The 21,343-nt window shown below is 38.3% G+C and overlaps 1 protein-coding gene across 5 annotated transcripts in view; it reads left to right on the forward strand.

The window, feature by feature from the left end:
- The window catches only part of AGTR1 (angiotensin II receptor type 1), a 52,618-nt gene that overhangs the window by 19,916 nt on the left and 11,359 nt on the right, over positions 1 to 21,343 (forward strand). For 2 of the 5 annotated variants that reach the window (XM_004460548.3, XM_012525975.4), the window contains exon 3: positions 15,237 to 15,377. The exons of the other annotated variants lie outside the window; for them this stretch is intronic. The gene's annotated coding sequence lies outside the window, so the exon portion shown is untranslated. The remainder of the gene's footprint in view (positions 1 to 15,236; positions 15,378 to 21,343) is intronic. 5 annotated transcript variants of the gene reach the window in all.

Raw genomic sequence — 21,343 nt, forward strand, 5'->3', positions numbered from 1 at the left:
TTCTCTACCGAAAGAAGATATTATACAGCATTTTAGGGAAAACAGACTTCTCTGAATCGCTAGGGGTGGGGTAATGAAAGGGTTGGAAATAGCATTTTAAACAAGATCACATTTTCTTTCAATTCTCTCAAGTTAAACAGATTCTTCAGTTTGTTTCTGTCTTGGGTTTGACACTAATTTCCATACAATATTTTATTTTCTCAATTTGGTAGAGCACAAGAATTCAAGTTATCATCCAGGTCAGAAAAATACAAGACAAAGTAATCTAGATAATACAGCCATCTCACTCAAAAATAAAAATTAAAAGAATCTCAAATCCAGGGATGACTCATCCTTGAAACTCTCCCAAATTGTGTTCTAGTTTTAAGGGTGAAAACTTTGGGGGGAGGGGGAGGAAAGCAGCAGCGGCCAAGCATTTTTCACATACTCCATCTTACCTACTTTTCATGACAATGCTTAGAGGTAACTATTGTTAGTGCCATTATATCATATTGCCATTTTATAGATGAAATCCCAGAGGATCAGGGAAAATAGTAAACAGCCATTAATTGAGCACTTACTAGATGTCAAGCACCATCTCAGTGGCTGCATTGGCATTTTCTCATTGAATGCACACACAAACACACACACACAAAAGGTGAAGTTCTCCTATTGGCTCCACTTTTTACAGAAAATGAGCTCAAGGGGTCCACACTGTCTAACCAGTGCCAGAGCCAGGCCTTGAATTTGAGACTGACTCCAATGCCCTGGTTCCGATCATTCTGTCCCAGCTGTAATGTCCCAAATTCTCCAGAACCTAATTTCTTCCTGTTGCTATTTCATCAACTACTATAATAGCATTATTTTTCTGCACGTAAGTATACAAGTGCACACTGTCATAATATCTGTTTATGCGTTTATATTCATATTGAGTGCAAGTATACGATGACAGCATTTTGTTGTTTTGTTTTGTTTTGTTTTTAAGATTTATTTTATTTATTTCTCTCCCCTTCTCTCTTGTTGTCTGCTCTCCATGTCCATTTGCTGTGTGTCTACATCTGCTTGCATTACCCAGCAGCACTGGGAAACTGCATCACTTTTTGTTGCATCATCTTGCTGCGGAAGCTCTCTGTGTGCGGTGCCATTCTTGGGCAGGATGCGCTTTTTTCACATGGGGCAGCTCTCCTTACTGGACACACTCTTACACGGCACGGCACTCCTTGCATGTGCAGCGCTGCACGTGGGTCACATGGGTCAGGAGGCCCTGGAAATCGAACCCTGAACCTTCCATATGGTGGACGGACACTCTATCAGTCGAACCACGTCTGCTTCCCAGCATTTTGAATAGTAGGGGAGTCTGGAGCTCCGAATGGAATGCTCATGATAGAGGGAAGCAGATCTTTTTCTGTAACAGATCAGTGAAAAAAAGTATTCATTGTTTTTTAAAATCTTAAACGTTTTATTTTACTTTCAAACTTTTAGGATAGTTACAAAAATAGCACAGACCTCATTCAGAGAACTCCAAAATCCCTCTAGCCCCAGGTACCCAGATCCATCAATTACAACATTTTGGCACATTTTCGATATCCTTCTATCAATTCATCAGTTTATCTGTCGATTTGTCTACCCATCTGTCTGTCTGTCAATCTGTTTTCTGGACACTTAAGTATAGTTTGTAAACATCATGCTCCTCAAAAGTATTACCATGTTCATTACCTAAGAACAAAGGTATTCATTTATGTAACAACTTTAAGTACCATTGTCAAGTTCAAGATATTTAAAATCTTACAAAATATTATAAAGCTTACAGTCTAAATTCCAATTTTTTTATATGTCCCAGTAACATCCTTTTGAGCCTCCTCTCCTCCCTGCTTAAATCCATCCAAGATCATGTATTGCTTTTAGCTTTTAATTGTCCTTGTCTCTTTAGTTAACCATTCTTTCTTTTTTTTCTTTTTAATAGTGGGTGCGTATAAAGTATATAAACTTCCCATAAGCAGAAATGCAACTGGAAATGAAAACTTTAAACAGCATGGTCTGTAATACAAATTATTGCACTGTGAATTAGTTTCCTTTGTTATAGAATTGACCATTTGGAGTATGTAGGCAAGCAGTGTATGACATTACTAAAATAATTCTTGAATCCCAGCTTTGAGACTGATATAAAATACTAGGCAATTTGCCTGAGCATATATCCAAACCTTTTTAAAGAGGATTGGGATGGGTTCTTCTCTCTGTTAAATATTAGCCTTTGAAATGATCCCAGCTGATCTGCTAAATAACACTTGCAAATTGTTAGGTTGTAATAAGTGACAGACTGAGAGGGAAGCCACCCTGGGCCTCCCTGTGCTTCTGGAGGCTTCAGAGGCCAGGAACATTACGCAATAATGCCTTTTAAAAAAACGGAAGCCTCTTAATGTTACGCCTTGCCAGGCAACAAATGTAGCCACTTACTCCAAATGCAGGTGTAATTAGAATCTATAAAAATCTAGCACCAGAAGCCCAAACCCCTGGTGCAATACTCAGTAAATTACAGCTTTTATGTTTGTGATATTTTCAACCATTTGATTTAAATATGAGCGTGCAATGCATTAGGAGGCCTGCTCCTCAGGCGATGGAAAGGTTTCAGCATTCTTACACAGAATGGCTCTGCAACCAGGATGGCTCACTTCTGGAAGGCTGAGAGCATGGGCTGCTGCTGGCAGAGGGCAGACCCAAGTAGCCCGTTCTAGTGAAAATCCTTGGGTATACATGCAGCACAGTGAAAACTTGGGACACCTGACTTGCAGTAGGTACCACTAGCAACCGGCGCCTTTATTTTAACTCTAACCAGTTCAGCCCAGGCATGTTGGTTTACAGAATTGCAGCAGAGTCTTATAAAGTAAGCCTGAAAGGACATTCATTTTTGATCGAATATAGTATGACCAATAAATGAAAAATTTATTTTAAATTGGTAGTAAAATTGGTGTTTTAAATGAACTAAACTAATAAATTACTTTAATTTTTTTATTGCAATAGGAAAATAAATGATTTAAAATTTAATATTAAAACACAGATCTCAAACTATTTGGGGCAGGCTATTTTATGTAGGCATTTTGCAGAAAATGAGTTTCATTTCTGTGGATTCGTGACTGACCATTCATTTCTATGTTTAAGAGTTTGAAGGTATGCTCAGCTGTCGCCAGAAATAGCGAGGAAAAACTTGGTCTCATTCCAAATGGAAAGGTCCTATTAGCATTTCTCCTTCATTTCTTAAAGTGTGATTTTTATTCCTTGGTGGTATGTCTTAAAGAGAGTTTCAAATCTTAGAACACAGAAAGAGGTTTTGAAATTGAGAGCCGAAAGTCTCAGGCAGTTGGTTATGAGTTTTTAAAATAGGTAATACAGACCTCTAGTGGTAGAACGGTTTGAGAGCCTCTGCAAGCAAAGCCAGTTGTGCACGAAGAGGCTTGCATTTTTAAGGGGAAAAAGTTGCTAGTTAAGTCTTCGCTTTTGAATATTCACACATTTCATACAAACAAACAAGCAGACCTGGAGGGAGGGTGGAGCACTTCCCATCCCTTTAGTTGCTCCTCAATTCTTTAGAACAAATTGAGCAAGAAGTCTTTAGAAAATGACCCTGGTAATTAATGTCTGCCCTCTGAAAGCTTAACATCCAATTGATTTGTTACAGGAACGGAGCCAAAATTATTTGTGTTTTGTGAAGAACCTTTCATTTTCCTTTGTTCTCAGCCTTTGCCTCATTGCTTCAAGGGCTTTCCAGGGAAATTCGTGCTGGAATTCCAGCCCTGCTGTCCTTGTCTCAGCTCCTCCCGGTCGGCAGCCACGCTTCCCTGGCATGAGCTCCGTTATTTGGGCATTTCTCTAGCCTACGTGAGGGGAAATCATTTGATCTACGAGCAACCTTAAGTGATGACTAACTGCACCTTTAGACCAGTGCTTCTCAAATGTTAATGGTCACACAAATCACCCATCCCGGGCAGGTTCTGACTCCAGTAGGTGCGGGTTCTCTTTGCTAGTGGGCTCCCAGGCTGCTCATTGGTAGTCCGCACTCTGAGCAGCAAGCAAGCTCTAAAATGTGTTTATTTTTTTAATTTTAAAAAAGTTCTGCTTTTACTGATTTCATTTTCTTCTTTTTACTTTAATGGCACCCCTTAAAATTGAATTTTTGAATTTATGAAACATTTAAAGTTCGCTTTCATCTGACTATGTACATATATCCCTAAGAACCTGTTAGTTAGGTTTTGGAAAGTTAATCTTACATTTTAATAAATGATTCGATGTTTTCCATTGAGCTCAAGTGGTTGTGTGCACTTGAACTCACTGTACATTTGTAGGCAAAATTAAATGTCAGTGGGAGAAGGGCGATCAATCAGTTTTTTTGTACTTTATAGATGCATAGAAAACCTACCAAGGACCCAAAGTAATATTCATGGTATAAGTCAGGTAGAATAAAAAGAACCTGCTGAGAGCATAATAGTTAACCAATCAGGGTAAGATGGGGAAATATATTTTTTCATACCAAATCTATTATAATTCCATCCTCTAAATAAATTTATATCACAGCATGTTGTCAATCTTAATTTTCATATACATATACTGCAATGTTATTTCAATTGCACGAAGTTAGCATGTAGGAAATTTTAATGAAACAGTACAGTAAAATTAGCAAAGAACTGAAAAAAATTACTAAAAAGAAAGTACACTTTCTGATGCATAAGATTTCAACATCCATAGTGGTTCATCTTCAGTTTTTTAACTGACACTTGATGTTTACAAATTTTTTAACAAACTTTTAAATCATGATGACTATTCTCAAGAGATATCAGCACCAGCATTTTGATTTATATTTTCAGTTTGTTTGCAATTGACTTGTTGGCCATTTATAATAGTGTGTGGTACGGATTTGTCACAGATCAGATCACAGTGTTGAGAAGAGCAGTACTTTCCTATAATTAGAAAGGGCCCCCTAAACTATACTCAGCTTAAGATTTTAATGATAAGGAAAATAACTAAAGCTTCTGTTTTCCATTTTAATTACTGAAATCTCTAGCCATGACACAACTGTCATGTATGACAATGAATGTATACAATAATTATCAAACTTCTGGGATAACTCAAAATGATGGAAAATATAGTGTGATTCAACACTTGTCTCTTTTGTCATTTTACCCAGACATTGTGTTAATATTAGACCAAGGCACAAATTGTTTAGTGCATTAAACCAGTTTCTTTTAAGATCTATCAACCTTAATTTTGAAATCCCTCATTTTAGAATTTATGTCAGGGAGCTGTCTTTAAAAGCCCATGCAAACTTTTAGCATCAAGTTTCAAATACAAAGTAATATATTAACAAGCTGTGGCACAGAGGGAGTACATAAATTATCATCATTGCCCCGCATGAACAGTAATTCACAGGTTTGGCTCAGACATGACTTAGATGAAATAATTAACTATGTACAGTACTTAACAATGTAAAAGTAATTAATCTAGTTGCCTCACACTGGTTTGGCCTAAATAAACATGCAATAAAAAAGCCATATGATTTTATTATTTTTTCACTCACATTGCTACTTTACTAAGTTGGAATTTTAATATGTCTGAAGATATTGTTGCTTTAAAAAATCATTTTCTTTTAAAAAGTTAATATACTGATTATAAGCTGAGTGAGTTCCTATAGTTATAATTGTGGGCAGATGTTCTCAATTAATAGTTTTTATGCATTCGTTCGACCTCATAGGAGTTTGGTGAAAATTATTATCTATTTTTAATTAAGGTGTAAATAAGAAAAAATGTGTTATCCTTTTTTTAACTGCAAATCACATAGGCTCTGTTGATGGTACGATCTTGTGGTAGTAGAACGTTGGCAAAATGTTTCACGTCAACTTGTTTTTTGCCCACTGGGTTCTGATAGGAGGCAGGTTGCCTATTTGGCGAATTGGCTCTTTGCCCACAGGACTAACAAGGTAAAGGGCCAGGTCATTAGTTGGCATGTTAGCAACAAATAAGGCAAGTATCTCTGTTTTTGCAAGAGAGGTAGCTCAGGAGATTCCTAATAAAGGAGGAGAAGTGCATTCAAGCTGAAGTCCTTTCTCAAAAAGTCCATTACAGGCTAGCAGAACACCTTTGACCAACCTTATAGCCTAGGACATATTTTCCCTTATATGATTATATTAGTTAACCATTGTTTTATGAAGTTTTAGTAGTTCCCTTTTATAAACGGGCAAAGAAGAGGATGAGACTAAATAACTCTTCCAAAATCAACCAGCACATAGATGTAGTGTCAAAACAAAACCCAAAGACTACTGCTTCCAGTCAAGATGGAGTAATAGGGATGGATTTACCTTTCCACCTGAAACAACTGAAAATCTGGACATAACATATGAAACAATGTTTTTCAAGAAAGTGGACATCAGACAACAAAGAGCAGTGCTCCTTCAGAGATGGAAAATGAAGTGAGCCCTGTGACTTCCCAGCTTATTGCCAGGAGGTGGTTTCTCACCATGAGAACCCCAGGAGGAGCTTAGAGGTCTCTTTGGGTTGAGGAGACTGAGCTGGGGTCCAGAGAGGCCAACGAGGCTGGAGTTCACAGGGCAGAGTACCTGAGGGTAGAGAGCTGCAGGGAGAAAGAGCTGCAGAAATCTGTAATGGGTCCCACTGTGTTTTCAGCTGTCTGGAGGGGTAAACACCCTGAGGCCAGGGAAGGAATCTTCCAGCAGGATCCTGGAAGAAGTCCCAGAGATCAGGAACAGGAACACAGCCAGGAACAGTGCCTGTTTCTACCAGCTAGAGTAGAAAACCTCATAATTCATGGGACATCAGGTAGCATACTCGGAAGGATTTTGCCTCAGGAATGGGAAAAAAGTTAGCCCAAGACTAAATGCTGCTCTGGCCCCAACTAACAAAGCTTAAAAACCAGATGTGAAAGAATCAAACTATTTGCGGGTAACTCATCTGCTTGCCAGAACAAACCTTGTTCTTGCCAGAACAAACCTGCATTTATAGAAATGCAGAAACTTCCAATAGGTAACAAGGTAAAATTCACAATGTTTGGCATCAAATAAAAAATTACTAGACATACGAAGATGCAGGGAAATGTTATCACAGATGATAGAATTATTATACAAGGACAATAAATGATTATTATAACTGTGGTCTCTATGTTCAAGAAGCTAACAGAAAGCTTGAACATGTTAAAGACATGGAAGATATTTTTTTAAAACCTTCAGGAGATGAAATTGACCTTCAGGAGATGAAAACAACAATGTCTGAGATGAAAATTCAGACTGAGCCTTTCACTGCTAAACCTTTCCACTGTCCCAACAATATCCTTCCCCGGATGGTGAATTTGATCCCAGCAGCCTTGCTTAATACTAAAACAAACTGCCATATAAATGCTTCCTTTTAAGACGGGCTAGTCCCTGAGATACTGGAGTTCCTGAGCACTATGTGAGCCCTTTCCTAGTCACTCTGACCCCTCTTGGCCCTTCTGGTTCATGGAGCAGTTGCCACCACCACCCTCCATGGACTGACACTCCTTCACTGTAGCAAAAGGACCCTTGGGTAAAGTATCAGCCAACAGTCTTCAACATGACACCTTCTGGGTTATAAGAAAGTTCATGATACCTGACCACAGTTTTCCATCTCTGTTTTCTTTCTCACCCCACAAACTCATTAGTTTGAAAAAGCATGAAATTGTATCTCTTCACATGAAATGCAGTTAAAATGAAATTAAACATTTTTGGAGCTACCCAGCCTTCCCATCCAAGAACTATACATGAAATCAGGAACTCTATTCTTCGGCCAACCAAGCAATTAAATAAAATGTCCGTGCTATCCTTTGTTAACAGAACCCAAAATATGCTCTTGATTTAAACCATTTTTCCAGCAAAGTCAAGAAATAAATTTACTTGCCCAGGAAATGTTATTACAGCTAGAATTCCAATGTATATCCTGGCCAAGGCTGCCATTAATCCATATTCCATATCCATGCAGTATTAACCCTGTGTAATTCTCTCAGTCAATGTGTCTACTTAGTCACTAGCATATATGTTCTCTTCATATACTTTTTTGTGTTCCCAAACCTGCAGTGAATGAATTCAGAAAATGTATTACTATCAGAATCACAAATGTAGCCTTGTAACATAAATTTGTAGATAATTTCATGCTTGGAGCCTCAAAGTTCACTTTAGAAACACTTTCCTTGACTATGAAGCTCCCAAAAAAGAAATATTTCAGCACTTACTAAAAATATTTTAAAATTTAGCCTCAGTGACAGTCACATAGCCACTGAACTAGTGTGGCTCTAGGAAATAGCATCAGTCTCTTTCACTCTTTATGGTCTTTGGGGCACAGACGATATTTGTGGAATAAATGTCAAAATATTATGCAAGAATGCCCAGATATCGCAGATGGTGTGCTGTGTTCACCCACGTGGAGACGCCGCTTTCGTGAAATGCAGCAACAGCTTGAAAAGGCATAGCGGTACCTTTTTCCAGTATAGAAAAATGAGAAAGCGAGACTAAGTTGCTGGCAGCAACAGTGAAGTGGAGGGTAAAATCCAAGCTGCCATTATGAGATAGTTGTCAGAATCTGAGCCAGGCTCGTCTCATGCACACAGATGGGGCCACCCAGCTGTATGAAAAGAGCAATGGACAGTACCCTCATCCCATCACACCTCTGTGTCCTCACTCCTCTAAGTCCTCAGTCACGGACTGGGAAGGGAAGGGGGTGGGGGCGGAGAAGATACCTAACGATCTAGAGTATACTTTCAGTATTTAGTGTACTACAAAAACAACAACAACATTGGAATGGGGGTCAGCAGCACCTGGCTGAGGTTTGGAGTCTGTTTCCTCAGTTATAAAATGAGGTGACTGGCCTGGATCCTAGGTTGCCAATTGGCAGCCCTAGGGCCTAATCTAGTCTGCAAAAGAGTTCTGTTTAGTTCCACACAGTTTTTTATTTTTTTGTTTTCCACTAGCTGTACCTAAAAACATTCCAAAATAGGGGATTTCACATAAAATTTGACATTTCCAGTTCATCTTCAAAAATCAGCCCACATGCCCCCTTACTACAAATGGCATCATTAGCTGTAGCGGAGAAATTACTTCCCCACTGTGAAAGGGCAAGGCCCTCACTGCACCCCTGTCCCTACCCCGTCTGCCTCCCCGTTGGTCACTTCACACCCCTGTTAGGATTTTAATGTGTGAACCCTGGAGCATATAATTTCTAGGGACCATTCTGACAATTAAAATGCTGTGAACTTCTGATTTATTTTGTTGTAAATAGAAGCAAAAGACAGTAGAGAATATTAGTTTAACTCCCTTTTTAAGTTAAAATAGACTTTTCTTGGATAATTTAGTAGCCAAAATGCCATTTTGGAATAAATGCATGTGGATACAGAAACAAAGGGCATACCTATATATTCCAGTATTTTCAGAAAAAACACAATAAATTCGGGCCAGAAGGGTGACCCTGATCCTCATTGAGATAAAGCTACTCTAAATTGAAAGTCCCTAAGTTGTACAATGACTTTTTAATATAAAAAGAACATATTGATCTGTTGGTATACTATAAAGAAACCATGTAATTTATCTTGGGAATTGCTTTAAGCTGATCAATGATTTATGTATGCAACTATGGTTACTGGAAATAGGCAGGTTTCTAAAAGATAGTTTCTCTAAATCAGAACCTCCTCATATCAAGATAGCCAAAATTATTGGCATATATGTTACTATCACAAAGTTCTAATGAACTTCACAAATCTGCTTGCTCTATTCCGAGTACAAAAGTATTTAGCCTAATTTGTTTTTCTATTATTTCATATAGTAATAAAGAAATACCAAAAATGTTATTACCAGAAACAATACAGTGTTGTATAATTATTAGAAAGTGAATCTCATGAAATCATATTAAAGAACAACAATTACCACATGTTAAGTTAGATAATTCAAGGAAGAGACTTATATGAATGCTCGGGGAGCTGTTGGCAAAGAGATTTTTTTCTATGACTCCTGCATTTTGAAGGAAGTATTTGCCATTTAATTAGTTGAGGTGTGATTCGTCAACCAAAGGTCTATAGTGTGATAGTTTTTCCTCCTTCAACTTAATCTTAAAATCTTCTGACTCCAATTTACAAGTTCTTACTTGGGTTTCATCTGAAAAACGGATTCTTTAAATTGCTTTATGGGATTAATAACACCAGATAGTGTTATACTGGTAGGACTTCCAGCATCATTCCAATCAATTCTGTGACCTTATATAATAATGTGACAAATTAGACATATAGAAAGTAAACTTTTATGGGGTAAATGACTTAGTATATGTATAGGGACATATGGATATATCTTGAAAATAGATAATATCATAATAGATAACATTTATTGAGTGCTTAATATATGTCAAATTTTTTCATATTTTATTTAACCCTTATGCTCACAGTAGTACAAAGTAGTTTGTTTTTACCGATGAGGAAACTAAGGCTCAGAGGGTGAATAGATTAGCCAGTTACACTGCTGATCAAGAATGGAGCTATGATCTTAACCTTGACCTTCAGACAGCAAAGTTTATAGATTTTTTGTTTCCTGCATTGCCAGTCTGCCAATACATTCTGCTAAATTAATTAATATTCCTTTTAAGAGTCTAAGTGCTAACTATATACTTCTTAGCATATAGATTAGCTTTCAACTTCAGCCATTGATTAAATGTTTTTATTTCATATAGTTTATCCATACTAAATGAAAGGGATATAATATATAACCTTTTGAAGAGATTATTTTAAACAGTTGATCTCACAACCTTCTTTCAAGGGCAAGGTAGAGTTTTCATAGTATCATTCCCATTTGTCAAATTAAAGTCCCATGAGGGTTTAATGATTTGCTTCAGTTCTCGATTTCTAGAAAGGCAAAGAAAAAGCCCCCAAGTCCCTTGCCACCAGTTCTAGGCTAGTGTTTATTCTAAGTCTTTCTTTTCCCCCTGACAAATGCTGCCATCAACAGATTTCTACTCTTCTACTTCTTAAATTACACTGCTTGTTTTCTTGTTGCTTTTGGTTTTATATGTTAAGATTCAGCATCAGCATTCACTGTGTCTTTTCACTCCTAATTCTTAGTGTTTCCAAGAGATTGCTTATTATTGTACTCTGCGGACTCTTTCTTCATTTCTGTTTTACTCCGATTATCCCGGAAAGACTGCATGCATCTTTGGAAAGCTCTGATGTTGTCAATGAAAAGACCTTCTAAATGACCTTGTTTGTCTCCCCCGGAGCTGCCTCTCATGACTTCAAACGCCTCTCTAAAATGTTACCCATTTGGCATCAGTATATAGAAAAAGCTGCACTCTGTGATAAGAAATACAGTGTTGTTTTTATAGTAGGAGAATAGAGTTCTTAATGGGGTAGAGGGAGAAGTGTAATTTCCTCAGATTTAGCTAGTCTTTCAAAATTTTTGGTGCTTTTCTTCTACTACTAGTCTATAAGAAATCTGTAGGGAAAATAATCTGTAGGAGCCAATAAATAATAAAAAATGTTTCTCATAGAATTTTGGTCATAGAACTCTATTAATATTGCTCCTTGGAAAGCTTTTTCCAGAAACGTTCTTCCTTGGCTACAGAAGAAACTACCCTATATTCTTATGGGTCAGAAAAGCAGTTTGGTAAAGGAAGCCTGTAGCAGAGAACCAGGCTAAGTCATGGAAACCCTTTGGTTGCCAAAATTTCTTGAGAATTTTGTTCGTAGCTAGGTGTGTTTATTCTGTTTCTCACTTTTCTCTGCTTGGTTTATTACTAGTGAATGTCTTGATGACATTTTATATTTAATGTACTTTCCATAGAGAAGAAGAACCTAATATGAATGTAAAGCCAAATTAAGAGCCAGGAGCCCCATGGGGACTGACAGCTCTGGCCCTTGGTCCGGTTGCCTGCGGTGTTTGTGGTGGTGAAACCACCAGAGGGCAAGGTTTGACTTCCAACACTGTGCCTCCCTCCCTCAGAGGACACCTTGGGGCCATCACAAAAGCCATCACATTCCTGAAAGCCCTTCTAAGGAATCTAATTCTCTCTTTCAGGGTACTTGTGCAGAATCCTAGTGCTTTGAAAAATGCTTAGAGAAGGTAAATTCTAGAGTGACCTGATACAACAGGTATTTGGTCAACTCACAGTTTCAGAGCTCCTAATAAGTACTGAATATGACCTTGAAACTTGATGAGGTTACCCAACGGGATTCCATCTTTCAAGGGATGTATAGTTTTCCTGGGAAGATATGAGAAAGCCTCCCTTAAAATGCTTATGCAGTCAAGGCATTCCATAAAAGATAAGCACTACAGACTATCAGTTATTTTTTTAAAATAGGGGCGAGAACAAGGTTTCTCAACGGCAGATTTATTGGCATTTTGGTCTAGACATTTTTGGTTGTGAGATCCTGTCCTGTCCTGTGCATTCTAAAATAATTAACAATACCCCTGGTCTCTACCTACTAGATACCAGTAACTCTTTTCCTCCATCCCCAACTGCCTCTTCCCCTCCCCTCCCTAGTGAAAGAACATAAAATGTCTCCAGACATTCACAAATGTCCCCTGGAGAACAAAATTACCACTGGACCACAGTATGAAGATATGACCCTACCAAGTTAAAAAAAAAAACTTGAACCTTGAAGCTTTAATTATACAATGCCAAGAATGTAAGGACCTGCTCTCTAAGCCTCAGTTTCCTTATCTTAAGAATGGGAATAATGACACCATCTCTCATAGAGCGCCTCTAGAAATGAAAGCACGGAGCACAACACTCGGCACATAGTAAGCATTCAATCAATCATAAATGTTACTACAGCCAATATTATACATCCAGCAAAACCTCAGAGAAGTCTAAAACAATTGCACATTAAAAAAGCTTAACTGAAAATTTGTGGCACTTTGTGCTATAGTTACGTAGTTGAAAAGTTACACATGGCAATTCCCTGCATCAATATAGCTAATCATTTCAAGGATGCTCTGTCTTCCTTGAACTGCAGTAGCTCTTGCATCCCCAGCATATGATGAGTAGTTAATTTTCCAGAAATAAACTTTTAAGTGATTTGAGATATTTCTATATGTAAAGAAAGTCTTTGTAAATATTTCTTCTATTAGACTGGAGAATGGTAATTTGCTTTCACTCTCTGAATGAATTTGATTTATAAACCTCCCTTTTCTTATAGGAGATAAGCACCAAGATAAACTGGGGAGACAAAAATAAATAAATAGTTTCAAACAGCCATGTTAGCTTCCTATCTTCAGCTGGAACTGAGTAACTGTGGAGATTTTGAAATGACAAAGGAACATGGGTCTTCATCAGCCAAAAATATTTGTTTATAAAAATTCAAGGGCGTTAGGTATTTCTACCATGCTGGCTTATTTTAAATTTTTGCTGGCTCCCATGTAATTGTGCTCTCCTGTTCCCTGCTGTGGGCTCCCTTCTAAACCACCCTTGCTTTCAGATTGGAGGCGTGGAGCTCTGAGGACTAGAACAGAGTCGGCTGGGCTAGCCGGAGCACCAGAGGAGAGTTTTACTAGCTCGTGAGGAAGAAGTACTAACAGGCTGCTGTTTCAGCAGAGTTCAGGAAGAGTGGAGTAGACGTTGGCAGTTGCTGACTTGAACGGTTTTGTTACGGTGATAAAAGCAGAATCTGCTTGCTGAAAGAGAAGGTGAGAAAAGGAGATTTGCAATGGCAAAGTTAAAAACAAGAGGAGATGGTGGTCTTTGTGTAGCACAGGATGTTCAAAAATAATTCTCCTTGCCCTGAAGAGCTGCTACTGAATGACTCATGTGCTGCTTCACCACATAGCCCTTCTTTGCAGAAATCCTATATTTCTATTTCACAAACCAAGGACTGAATTTTATTTTATGCTTAAAGGGGGAACAAACAATTGAAAGGCAAAAGTGATGCATTATCTTTTGCAGCTTGCTTGGAAAGAGTTCATTTTTTTTTTCCTCCTGCTCAAACTGCACACAAATACTGGAAATATATTTTAATTTCAAATCTGATGTGTGACATCTGGTAACTCATTTATTGCTAATGAAGTTTTCACAGGAAGCAGCAGTCACCGGTATCTCATCTTATTTTTCAGTTGGCAAAGTGTTGTTTACCTTTTATTGGCCCAGCATCCGTGCCTCTTATCACAGTCTGTTTAATTAGAAAGCACAACTGGCCCTAAGTAGAAAATTAATGGAGTGGCTAATAATAGTAGATAGAATGGTCTAAACTTTTTATTGCAATTAGTGGCATAGTATCATAACAATTTGTGTTAATATATATGTATGTGCATCTCTTTATATGTCTGTATAACTCTATAGAGATAGATGTAGATGTTCAAGAAACTTTGCAGAACTGGCAAAGCTCTCCAACCTGTGCAGCTTGTCAGCAGTGCCTCTCAGCTTCCCCCTCTCAGCCTCTTTCACTCTTCTGGTACTTTAGTTTCTTGCACTTTTAGCACCATGTGCAGATTCCCTATCTCTCCAGTCCTGATATGAATGACTAGGATAAAAGTAGTCATTTACATTTTAGTGTAAATATAATAAAACCAGCAAAAATCTCAAAGCTCCAGGATCTCAGATCATCTCCATGTACCAGACCTGGTGTGATCTTTCCAACAACATTCGGAGCTAGGATGAACAGGTGCTAGTACATCATCATCATTATCATCACTTTTCAGATGAGGAAAACCAGTCAGAGATTAATTGAAAAGCAAAAGACCCCATAGCTCATAAGAGGTAAATCATGTCCTAGATACATATCTTTTAGCTCCTGTCACCATGTTATGCCCCCCACCTTACTTTCACTCTTACTTTTCACGCTACTCAGTCTGCATGCTCCCTTCCCAGATCTTAGTTCTAATGGTAGTATGGAGGAGGATTTCATCCTCCCTCTACCTCCACTGAAATTCCCAGTTAAAGGACTCAGAGTAGGTGTAAGGGATATTTTGTTAGATGACATTCTGTAACCCGCATCCCCTTAACTACACCAGCCCTGAATGTCTAAAGGAAATAATGTGGCTTAAGGAGTGGTTCTCAAGCTGCACTTAGGAGTTTGTCATATTATTTAGTTTTGTTATCTTGTAAGAGCCAAATGAAAACAATGCACCTTAGCAGAGGCATTTTTGTTGTTTGTTTGGTTTTGCCTATCAGTCATGATTGCCAACATTTAGGGAGGGGCTGCAAGTTAAGGTGCCCGTAGTGACTTTCAAACACTAATGGGCATGAGAGTCACCTGGCGGCTCATTCTCCCACAGCTGGCTGGACCCCCGCCCACAGAGTCTCGGATTGCTTGAGCCTGGAGGGAGGCCCGAGAGTCAGATGTCTAAAACTCCCAGGTGATGCTGCCGATGCCGTGCAGAGGCCCACACTTTGAAAAACATTGCTGAAATGATCAGGTAGGTGACAGGAGTAAAGCACCTAATGCTGCCCTGTCCAATACGCCAGGCACAGGCAGTGACTGGGCACTTGAAATATGGCTGTTCAGATGACACTCTGGAATTTGAAGATTGGCTACTAAAACAAGGAAAATATCTCAATAATGTTTATATTGGTTACATGTTAAAATTATATTTTGGATATATTGGGTCAAATAAAATATATTATCAAAATCAATCTAACTTTATCCTTTTTTAAAATTAATTTATTGAAGTATATCACTCATACATAAACATACATAAACAATAAGTGTATAGAAATAGTTGTGAACTTACAAAACAAACATACATAACATCATACAGGACTCTCATTCCTCACCCTACCACCAATAACTTGCATTGTTGTTAAACCTTTTTAACTAATGATTAAAGAGCATTGTCAAAATATTACTACTAATCAAAGTATTTTCCCCCGACCAACCCTATTGTTATTATTATCTTTATATCATTTGTATATGAACATACATAAACAAATAATTGGATAGTAAAATGTGAAATTACAAAGCAAACGTGCATAACATCATACAGGGGTCCCATACATCAATCCTCCACCAACACCTTGCATTGTTGTGAGACGTTTGTTACAAATTAGGAAAGAATATTATCAAAATCTTACTATTAATCATAGTCCTTATCTTACATTTGGTGTGCTTTTCTCCCAACCCACCCTATTATTATTTTTCAAATAAAGTTTTTTGACAGAAGTTGTATGTAAACTTATAAAACAATCATGCACATGTGCAGAATTCCCAAACAACACCCCTCCATCAACACACCACGCTGTGGTGGAACATTTGCTACAGATAAGATAATATCATCTGATTGTTACCATGTCCATAGTGTACATTTGGCTCACATTTTCCATACTGCCTCAGTATCAGTACAGTGTATCTTTTACATAGATGCAAAAATATTATATTATTACTGCTAACCACAGTCCATAGGTCACTCCAGCTGTAATTTTCCCATGCTTCTGCACATTCCCAACATGCTGCAGTAGTGACGTACATTTGTTCTAGCTCACAAAGGACACTCTTGCATCTGTACCATCAACCACAGTTCTCATCCACCTCTTGGTTTACTGTGTTATTCAGTTCCTAGATTATTCTCTAGCATTCTGTCAATCAGCATTTACATAACTAGACTACCATTTTCAGTCACATCCCTATTTATAAACTAGCTGTTACTCACTGTGTGTTACCATCCATTCTATACATTTCCACACTTTTACAATAAAGCTAATTAAAACTTCTACACACATTAAACATCAGTAGTCCATCTCAGTCCTCCTCTTATCTCCTTTAAGAATCCACCACCTACCACCAGGTCTTGAAGATACTTTCCTACAATTTCTTATAGAAGTTTTATGGTTCTTGCTTTTATTTTTAGGTTTTTGATCCATTTTGAGTTAATTTTTGGATAAGGTGTGAGATAGGAGTCCTCATTCCTTCTTTCGGTTATGGATATCCAATTCTTTAAGCACCATTTGTTGAATGGATTGTTCTGCCCAAGCTGCGTGGATTTGACAGATTAGTCAAAAATCACTTGACCATACATGTGAGGGTTAGTTTCTGAACCATATATTTGGTTCCATTGGTCTATGTGTCTGTCTTTAGGACAGCACCATTCTGTTTTTACCACTATAGCTAGGTAATTTGATTTAAAGTCTGGAGATGAGGGTTTGCTTTTCCTTTTTATGATGTATCTTGCTATTCAGGACCCCTTACCCTTCCAAATAAATTTGGTGATCATTTTTTTTATTTATTTTTTAATGCTGGTGGAATTTTTATTGGGATTGCATTGAATCTGTATATCAATTTGAGTAGAATTGACTTCTTAATGATATTTAGTCTTCCAATCCATGACATGGAATGTTCTTCCAGTTATTTAGGACTTTTTTTATTTCTTTTAACATTGGGTTGCAGTTTTCTGAATCCAAGTGCTTTACATCATTGGTTAAGTTTATTCCTGACTATTTGAGTTTTATCTGTTATATTTTATTTTCACCACTCTTTTGATACTTTGTTACTTTTATTGATGAAATCTTCATTCCTAGACTCTCTCCCAGGCTAATCTCACCTGTCTTTTCTTTTTGGGCTCTAGCACACCCTTTAGTATTGCCTGAAAATCTGGTCTCTTGCTTAGAAATTCTCTCAGTCTCTGTTTATCTGTGAATAGTCTAATCTCACCCTCATTTTTGAAAGATGGTCTTCCTGGATATAAGATTCTTGGCTGGAAGTTTTTCTCTTGTAGTATCTTAAATATATCAGACCACTGTCTTCTTGCCTTTGTGGTTTCTGGTGAGAAATCAGCACTTAATCTTATTGGAGATCCCTTACATGTTATGCATTGCTTTTCTCTTGCTGTTCTCAGAATTCTCTCTTTGTCTTTGGCATTTGACATTCTGATGAGTATGTGTCTTGGAGTTGGTCTATTTGTTTTTTTTCTCATGGGAATACATTGTGCTTCTTGGACACGGACATCTATGTCCTTTAATAGGTTTGGTAAGTTTTCTACCATTATTTCTTCAAATATTCCTTCTCTTCTCCTTCTGGGACACTCATGACACATATGTTTGCATGTCTTTTGCTGTCATTTAGTTTCCTGAATCTTGTTCAATTTTTTCCATTCTCCATCTGTTCTTTTTGTATGTTCACTTTCAGAGGCCATTTCTTCAAGTGCACCAATCCTTTCTTCTGCCTCCTCAAATCTGCTATTATATGATTCCAATGTTTTTTAAATTTCATTGATTGCACCTTTCTTTCCCATAAGGTCTGCTATTTTTCAATGCATGCTTTCAAATTCTTCTTCGTGCTCATCCAGTGTCTTCTTAATATCCTTAATCTCTTTAGCCATCTCACTGAATTTATTAAGATTTGTTTGAACATCTATGATTAGTTGTCTCAACTCCTTTATGTCATCTGGAGGCTTATCTTGTTCCTTTAACTGGGCCATAACTTCCTGTTTCTTGGTGTGGATTGTAATTTTTTGTTGGAGTCTTGGCATCTGGCTTACTAGAGTATTTATTCTGGATACAGTTTTTCTCTTTAGTTTAGGGCTTCCTGCCCTTTCTCCCTTGCTGGTTGTGCAATGGGAACCAAGCATGTAGTTGGTGCTGTAAGCTGTGGAGGCTCAAGCTGCCCTCATTGTGCCAGGGACCAATGAAGCTTCTTCCAACTTTCTCCTTTGCAAGGGGTAGGGATAAAGTCATAGCTGCGTGGAATAATCCAAGTCATGCAGGCCTAGATTGTAGTTGCCCAGAGAGACTGATGAAGTTTCACACCCCTTTCTCCCCTGCCTGGGGTGGGGGTGGAGCTGCAGGTGTGGGCAGCAATCTCAGTAGTGGGGGTCCAAGTTGACCACAGTTGCCCTGATAGACTTCTGATTTTCAGTCTGCGCCAGCCAAAGTTACCTGCAGTTACCTGTATAGGCTGGTGCAGGGCTCCTCAGCCTCCTCCCTACCAGATGCAGGGCTGAAACCTAGGCCGGCTGCAGGCTGATCTCGGTGAAAGAAACTAGTTCCTACCACTGTGGTTTTCATTCCTGGCTTCCTCTCAGGCTGGGGGAAGAGTCAAAATGGTGGCCACCAGCCTCTTTCCAACTTGGGCTAATTCACACCCCAGTTGTTCCCAGAGTTATACCTTAGCCACCCGAGTCTACCAATCGGTAGCCAAAATCAGCAACCAACCATCTCCTCCTCCCCTGTTTTTGGGAAATGGAGCTTCCCAAAAATGGAGCCACAGAACAGCCCGTGGGGCGACTTGTGCTGCCAGAATAGGATAATCACCAGCCACCAGGGCTTGGCTGGTAATTTCCCGGAGAGGCTGGCGCAGGTCCCCTCAGCTTCCTCCCTCCTGGAGGTGGTGCTGGGACCTAGGCTAGGCTGCCATCTGACCTGGATGGGAAGGAGCCAGTCCCCACCAGCACTGAGATTCTCAGTCCACCCCACTTCCCCTGTGCCAGGTGCAGCGTTAAGAAGGCAGCTCCTGGCCTCTTTCTGGCTTAGACAGGCTCAAACTTTAGCTCTTCCCAGGATTATACTCTAGCCTGCTTAATTTACTCATCAGTAGGTGAAATTGGTGCCCAACCATCTCTTCCTTCCCCATTTTAAGGAAGTGGAGCTTTCAATTCCAGCCGCGGAACAGCTCCCAAGGAGGCTTATGCCTCCAGAGGATGGGCACCAGCCTCCATGGCATGGAGCTCTCTACTTACAAGTCTTCTCTGCAGATGGGCAGCCTCCTCCTTCCATTCCTTCAAGAAAGTGGCAGGATGCTCTTCTGGCCTCCTGGAGCCCAAACAGGACTTCAGCTAGCTCCAGAGAGCTCTGGGTGTTTGCTAACTGCCCTGTAGCAGGAGCTGACTCTAGGAGCTCCTTACTCTGCCACCATCATGCTGGTTATCTATCCTTTTATTTTTAATATGGTTACTAGAAAAATTTAAATTACATATGTGACTCACACCATATTTATATTGGACAGCACTAACCTAATGAGAGATACATTAGGGAATGGTGGGCATTGATGAACTGCAGAGGATTCAAATCCAAAACAGTATAAAACAGATTAGGGGACAAAGATAATAGATCTGTTTTCAGATTTGGTCTGAGAGCCCCCATTTGTCCCAAATATTTGCTGCTATAAGTACTAAAGGTAGAAACTCTACATCATCTACCATTTTACCTTTCTTTCAGCATTAACCAAGTACCATGTTATAATTCTCAAAATGAAAGCATTAGATTAACATAATGAAAAATATTCCTGCTATATTTGTGAATGAAAAATTCCTTTAATCTTTTAAAGCTCTGAGCTTTCTTTCATTCCATTTCACTTATGATTGAATCATGGAAAGCTTATACTTTCAAAGTGCTATTATGTCTTCCATAGAATTTACTTGTATCCTTTAACATAATCTATGAAATAGATGTGGGAACAGATGTTGGTATTCCCATTCTAAATATTTTGTTATATTTAAGGGATAACAAAGTAAAAGATTATCTGCTTAAGATTATGTTTTGCTTGGTGACAGAGCAAGCTTGACAAGATTCAAGCCAGTGCTTTCTCTGCTAGACCATGATGTCTTTCAATTTTTACAGCATTTTAATGTGCAAATATAAAAATTAAAGAAGCAGAAAGCTTACATAATTGTGTTTGAAGGAAATGAAACTAGATAAAATCAAATAAGCTTTACCATGATAGAATTCATTTTCTTAGGACAGAAGTCCATTTAGCTTTTTAAAGCATTGATTAATATAATATTTTAAAGTATTATAATAAATAATATATGACTGTGAGGTGCTTTTTTTTTTTTTTTTTTTTTTGTAATACTCTGCCCTCACCTCTAATCTTCCATTGTGAATTGTGTTTTTATCTGGGCAACCAAATCGCAGTAACTAATTGCTAGACTTTAGAAAGTTGTGCTTTCCCACAAAGTGTCAGAGAGTAGTTTCATTTTTGTGGGAGTTATTTTAACACGTTGTGCCACCCTTTTCATAGGATGATATAATCTCGACTCACTCCCTGCAGGGCACACTTGTAATGTTTTTTTATGGCCATAGCAATATGTGTGGACCAGTGAGTCCGTTTGTGAATTGCCTGGGAGGCCCACATATCTGGCTGTAAATGGAGTGAAACAGGCTTATTTAGGTAGGGCCTCAACCCACACCACAGCCAGATAGCCAAACGCTGTGCTTGGGAAACACTTCCTAGAGTGACAGTTAATTTTTTAAAAAGAAAAAATGAACACTATTATAATCTTATATGGGCTTTTTCTTCATTCATCTTTAAGCAAAAGGTAACTTTTCATTTTGCTGATTTTTAAAACAGAGTTCTTGTGTTTAATGACAGAATGCTCTTAAATCAGTGTGCTGTTATAATATCTAGAAAGATAAATAGGTGATTGATTTAATGGTGTGCTATTGGTCACTTCTA

The sequence above is a fragment of the Dasypus novemcinctus genome, chromosome 4, assembly GCF_030445035.2.
Source record: "Dasypus novemcinctus isolate mDasNov1 chromosome 4, mDasNov1.1.hap2, whole genome shotgun sequence".
Classification (NCBI taxonomy): Eukaryota; Metazoa; Chordata; class Mammalia; order Cingulata; family Dasypodidae; genus Dasypus; species Dasypus novemcinctus.